Source organism: Carassius auratus, chromosome 32 (assembly GCF_003368295.1).
Source record: "Carassius auratus strain Wakin chromosome 32, ASM336829v1, whole genome shotgun sequence".
In the NCBI taxonomy this organism is placed as follows: Eukaryota; Metazoa; Chordata; class Actinopteri; order Cypriniformes; family Cyprinidae; genus Carassius; species Carassius auratus.
Genome location: NC_039274.1, coordinates 7,959,796 through 7,965,569, shown reverse-complemented (window position 1 = coordinate 7,965,569; position 5,774 = coordinate 7,959,796). Strand labels below are relative to the sequence as shown.

General features: G+C 42.8%; 1 long non-coding RNA gene across 3 annotated transcripts; it reads left to right on the top strand.

Annotated features, from left to right (window-relative positions):
* The first annotated feature begins 2,989 nt into the window (after window positions 1-2,989).
* Window positions 2,990-5,558, top strand: LOC113051516 (uncharacterized). 3 transcript variants are annotated; one of them, XR_003276909.1, is made up of 3 exons: window positions 2,990-3,044; window positions 4,455-5,179; window positions 5,273-5,558. It is a non-coding gene; the product is annotated as an uncharacterized LOC113051516 (long non-coding RNA). The 3 variants fall into 3 exon arrangements; XR_003276911.1 differs by having other exon boundaries at window positions 2,996-3,010; XR_003276910.1 differs by having other exon boundaries at window positions 3,035-3,112.
* Window positions 5,559-5,774: the final 216 nt, after the last annotated feature.

Genomic DNA, 5,774 nt, shown 5'->3' with positions numbered 1-5,774 from the left:
ATTAGAGCATTTCAAATTCTAAAGAAGCCATCCATTGGCACAAACCCCATCGGTTGACCCTTTGCAGTGACTGTTCTTAAAAGAGAGCATTGATCCAGAGAGAGCATGTCATGCACTGAGTGAGTCCCTGGAGATGAGGGATGATTGAAACCACAGACACTGTTATATGTCACATTTCTTAATATTATAGCCCAGACAACTTTCCAGAGTGGAGTAAAATGCCTTTCAAATTCAGTTGTGCATTTAAGCTGTATTGGAAAAGAGGGACTTGGGCAATGCAAGTCAAATACAGGTGCAATTTTTGACTGCATTTTCAAAAGAATCAATATAACAGAAATAATTAACTGACAGATAAACAGACAGATAGATTGATTGATAACTGTAGTTTCAGTGCCTAGGAATCCATTGATTTAGTTCCTGTGCTAAGCAGCTATTTGCCAGCTATGTTGATATGTAAGTTCCATTGTTGCCTGCATTTATAGTTCAGTGAATCTGTGTTTCCCAAAATTATAGTTTAAATGAACATGCAAACAGCATCACAAACTTGCGTGTGAAGAACAACAGCTTGCAAACTCGCACAATAAGCACACGAACATGTAGTACATTCGATATCTATACCATTCCATTTCAATTTCTATTTTAGTATGTCAACAATCGTCCCCACTTTTGAAGAATGTACATGCATGTGAAGCGAAAACTGGTGTATGCTGTAAGAAGGAATGCTTAATGAGTCAAACAAAAAATATGACATAATGACAGGAAACGTCTCAGGTTACAAATGTAACGAGAACGAGACAATACATCATCAACGCTATGGGGAACGCCTCAGATGTGACAGGTGTCTGAAATCAAATATCAACTCACAGCAATCATGCTGACCAGCGACAGCCGTGAATCATCAGCTTGAATGTTGAGCGTGCGACCTGGATATAAAAAGGGCGCCTTGAAACCATGACAATATCCTTTCGTCTGAAGGGACTGTTTGGCAGGCAGACCCTGAGGCATGGCTGGGAGACGTATTGTCTCGTTCCCTGTTCTCAGGGAACAAAGGTTATATTTGTAACCTGAGACGTTCCCTTTCGAAGGGAACTTCGACAATGCGTCATCGATACTATGGGGAACGAAATACCCACGCCGCCACGCTAAAGGGAGTGCATGCCCAATGGCAGTGACAACTGTCAGAACCAGCAGTTCAATGAACGCTAGAACCACTCACCCTCAGGTCACACAGGGCTGTCAGTGACAGCACTCCCTACGGTCATAGCCCAGGTTATATGATACCACAGAAAACCTCCATAAACATTGTTTAGTGAAAGGTCTACCTGGGCCTGCTCAAGGGCCTAGGACCACAACTTCAGCTTCTTAGAAGGGGTCCCTTCTAGGGAATGTGGCCAGGGAACCCGAGGGAACCCCAGCCAGTCACTATTCAGGGGAATGTGCCACCTGAAATGCCACCAGGCAGGCCTGACCTGGTGTCACTACATAAGACACTACAGACTGGCCACTTTAGGACACTTGCCTTTAGGAAGGCATCCAACCCGAGGAACTGCGGAGCAGGCAGTGACCACTCTGCCCGGATCTCAGAGACGGGATATCCTGGAGAGTATGACTCAGCATAGTGCTTTACAACCCTTGCCAGCGAGGGGAGTTTCTCTACTTGATCCACGGATCTACCCAGTGTTTGTGTTTCAAAACACAGAGGAGGCCTGTGAGGGCCTAAGGACTGATCTAACTGGGAGGCCTCATGAGAGGCCTACGAACGACTGACCAGACTCAGGAGACCACATACTCATATTGACCCTCAGTGAGGGGAGCATAAGATCTACCTGGTAGGCAACCAGGCTGTAGCAAGATAAAGAGGGTCCAGGAGGGAACCCGTAGCAGAAAATAAAAACTTGAGCTGAGCCAGGGCGTAAGCTCACCTTCGGTAGCTGCCTGATAAGGTCTGCTAAACTGAAAGTAAGCGGCCACTAGCTTACAAAACCCAGCACCACTGTGAAACTACTCTCAGGGAGACCTGGAGAGGCCTACTACCTGACAACCGAAGTATGTGGGAGTTCACCTACAGAGAGGCCTGGAGAGGCCTACTACCTGTTACCAGATAACCACCTTAAGTGGAAACTGAAAGTAATTTGGAACTCAACTCCAGGGAGGCCTGGTGAGGCCTACTACCTGACAACCACAGTATGTGGGATCTCACCTTCAGAGAGGCCTGGTGAAGCCTACTACCTGATAACCACAATATGTGGGAGTTCACCTACAGAGAGGCCTAGAGAGGCCTACTACCTGTTACCAGATAACCACCTTAAGTGGAAACTGAAAGTAATTTGGAACTCAACTCCAGGGAGGCCTGGTGAGGCCTACTACCTGACAACCACAGTATGTGGGAGCTCAACTTCAGGGAGGCCTAGTGAGGCCTACTACCTGATAAACACAGTGCAGGAAAGCTTACTTTCAGGGAGGCCTGGAGAGGCCTACTACCTGAAAACCATTGCTGATAGTGAGCCAGACTGGCAGTCCAGTTGACTGTCTTTGGGGCTCTGCCTTCAGGGAGGCCTTATGAGGCCTCCTACCTGACAGTTCAAAAAAGCGGGAATTCAACTTCAGGGAGGCCTGTGGGGCCTGCCACCTAGTAACCACAGTATGTGGGATTAACCTTTTCGCACGTAAGTTCTAAAATAGTCAGACCAGCAGTCTGGCATGAGTTTTTTTCTGCGACCGTTATTTTGCAATCAGTCGCGTTCTAATTTCCATGGAGACGCATGAACCTTGTCATGTGACATTTCAGTCAAAATGGCGTGCACACGATGGATAACTGTCTGCAGGTGAGTAGCTTGAATATTTCGCTTTATTTAATTTTTTTATTCAAAACCTCTCAAATAATTTGTTAGCGTGTACCGACTATGGTTGAAATGGTTCTGTTTGCTGCCCCCCCTCCCCCCTCCACTGCTGTGAACTTCGCTTGCACATGGTACTTTGCATCTCCCCCAGAACAGCCGCGTGACAATCGGTGCATCTCCCCCAGAAACGCCGCGTGACAATCGGTGCATCTCCCCCAGAACAGCCGCGTGACAATCAGTGCATCTCCCACAGAAACGCCGCGTGACAATCGGTGAGTATTAGTATTTAGTTGTTAATTTTATGTTCCATAATCCGTGCATTCAGGAGGAAAAGTCAGGGTTCAGTTGAATTGATACCTTATACATAACATGAATATACCAAAGCACATATTTGACGTTAAATCAATTTTCTTGTTTGTTTTAGTATATTGCTCACCGAGTTTTATATCTCTCAATTGCAAAGCAAATCAAAAGATGCCATGTTTAAGCAGAGTAAAGCTACATTGTATGACATTGTTAAATGATATTTTCCTAGCCTACAAAACATTTGAGCAAGCTAATAAGTGAAGTGTGACCATATAGTCTATACAATTATTATATTAATATATGGTCACACCTCACTTATCAGCTTGCTCAAATTTGTATAGGGAAATATAATTTGATGATGTCATACCATGTAGATTTTACTTTTTTTGGTAGTGAGAGATATGTATAGCATATGCACAGCTGCACTACTTCCTGAACTTCAGCTAGCTCACTTATCAGCTTGCTCAAATTTGTATAGGGAAATATAATTTGATGATGTCATACCATGTAGATTTTACTTTTTTTGGTAGTGAGAGATATGTATAGCATATGCACAGCTGCACTACTTCCTGAACTTCAGCTAGCTCCTTTGTTTTCTGTCTGCCATTATTGGACAAACTGATTAATGCTGACCTCAGGAATCACAGCAACAATAATCCGACAAACCTGGATTAATCAGTTTCTCCAATAATGACAGACCGGAAACAAAGGAGCTGGCTGAAGTTCAGGAAGTAGTGCAGCTATGCATATAGCCCAAAAAGAATGTATGTTTTGGGCTTCATGTATGTTTTATTAATGTAAAAATAGAAAAAAATATAAATGTATAAGAGTTTGTATTAAACAAAAAAAGTTTATTATTACTATTACAAAACAGAAAACAAATATATTTACAATGACTAACAATTAAAATAGTATCATAAACAAACCCACAATCTGTAAAAATACTCTGACTTTTGGTAAATGTTTTTGTTTAAAACAAACTATATTATACATACTGGTACCTTTTATATTTAATAATATAATTACAATAAATTATGAAGTATCATCATAAATTGATTAATATAGGCTACTCTGACTTTTTACAGGCTTAATAATGCTTCATGAAAACCAGTCATCATATCAGCTTTGTAAACAAATATAAAAACAAATATATGTACAATAAATATTAAACAAAAAACTATAAATATACTGACTTTTAATAAATGGTTTTGTTTAAAGCAAACTATTATACCCACTTAATAATATGATTACAATAAATAATAATTAACAATGTATCATCATGAATTAATATACTCTGACTTTTTACAGGCTTAATAATGCTTCAGTGTGTGGTACTCCTCAAAACACGGGACAGCACACAAGGGAGTGTTGCATGGCACACACATGTGCTTGGTGAGGCGCCTCTGCTTGCCCTTGCGTGTGCTGGAGAGGCAGACCTTGCAGTGCCGCCTGGTCTTGCTGCCCTGGGAAGTGGTCTGAGGGACTTCAGATGGGAAATGCCTGGCTGTAAGGCGCAGAGGAGTGTCCAAGGCAGGACGCCCGCCTTTGGTTGGACCTTGCAATGTGCTGTACTCCTCCAGCAGCCCTCTCATTAGGTTCGTCCTGAATTGTAGGGAGGTGATTTCCTTTCCTACTCATAGTAGAGCACATCAATAGGAAGTGAGGAGAAAATAATAGAATGTGACCGTGTGGTCTGTTTATTATTGTGAATTTGTTAACACTTTAAATTGCATTAATTAAAAATGTTAGCACTTTTTATCTCGTTTATATTTATTTGTATCCATTTCTCACCAGTAATTTGCCGGTAGACGATGTGGCTGTTGAGTAAAACCGTGTCGAGTACATGAAAAAATACTTTCTTGTACCACTTGGTAGACTTTCTGGTGCATTCATGAAAACCAGTCATCATATCAGCTTTGTCAACTGCACCCATCTTTTTGTTGTACTCCAGCACACAGACTGGCTTCATCATTGGTTGCCCAGTGAGGTGATCCAGCTTGCCTGTGGCTGCCATACCAGTTGGATGGACTGTGGTAAGGACATGAACATCCCTCTTGTCATGCCATTTTACTGCCAACTGTGACCCATTCTCTTTGAATTCCACCTCACCTTTTTTCATCTTGCAGGTGAACTTTGGCATCCCTTTTCTGTGTCCGCGCACGGTCCCACAAGCTCCAGTGCCACGTGACAAGAGGTGCTGGAAAAGTGTGGGACTACTGTACCAGTTGTCAACATATAGAACATGACATTTGCTTAAGTAAGGTGCTAAGAGTGTCATCACAACGGACCCAGAAATCCCAAGTCCTGGGTAATGTTGGATGTCAGTGGAGGATCCGGTGTAAATGATCATGTCCTCCACATAACCAGTTAGCACATCACACAAAACAAAAAACTTGATCCCAAATCTTTGCCGTTTAGATGGAATGAACTGACGAAATGCCAGCCTGCCTTTCCACTTCATCAGAGACTCATCCACACACAGATCCCTGTATGGCACAAAAATGTGACGAAAAGAGGAGGTGAGCGCAGTGAATATGTGTCTGATTTTTTTTCAGCGGGTCATAGGAAACTGCTGTCGCATTGTTTGCAAAGTGAAGACAGCGGAGGAGCAGAAGGAAGCGAACCTGT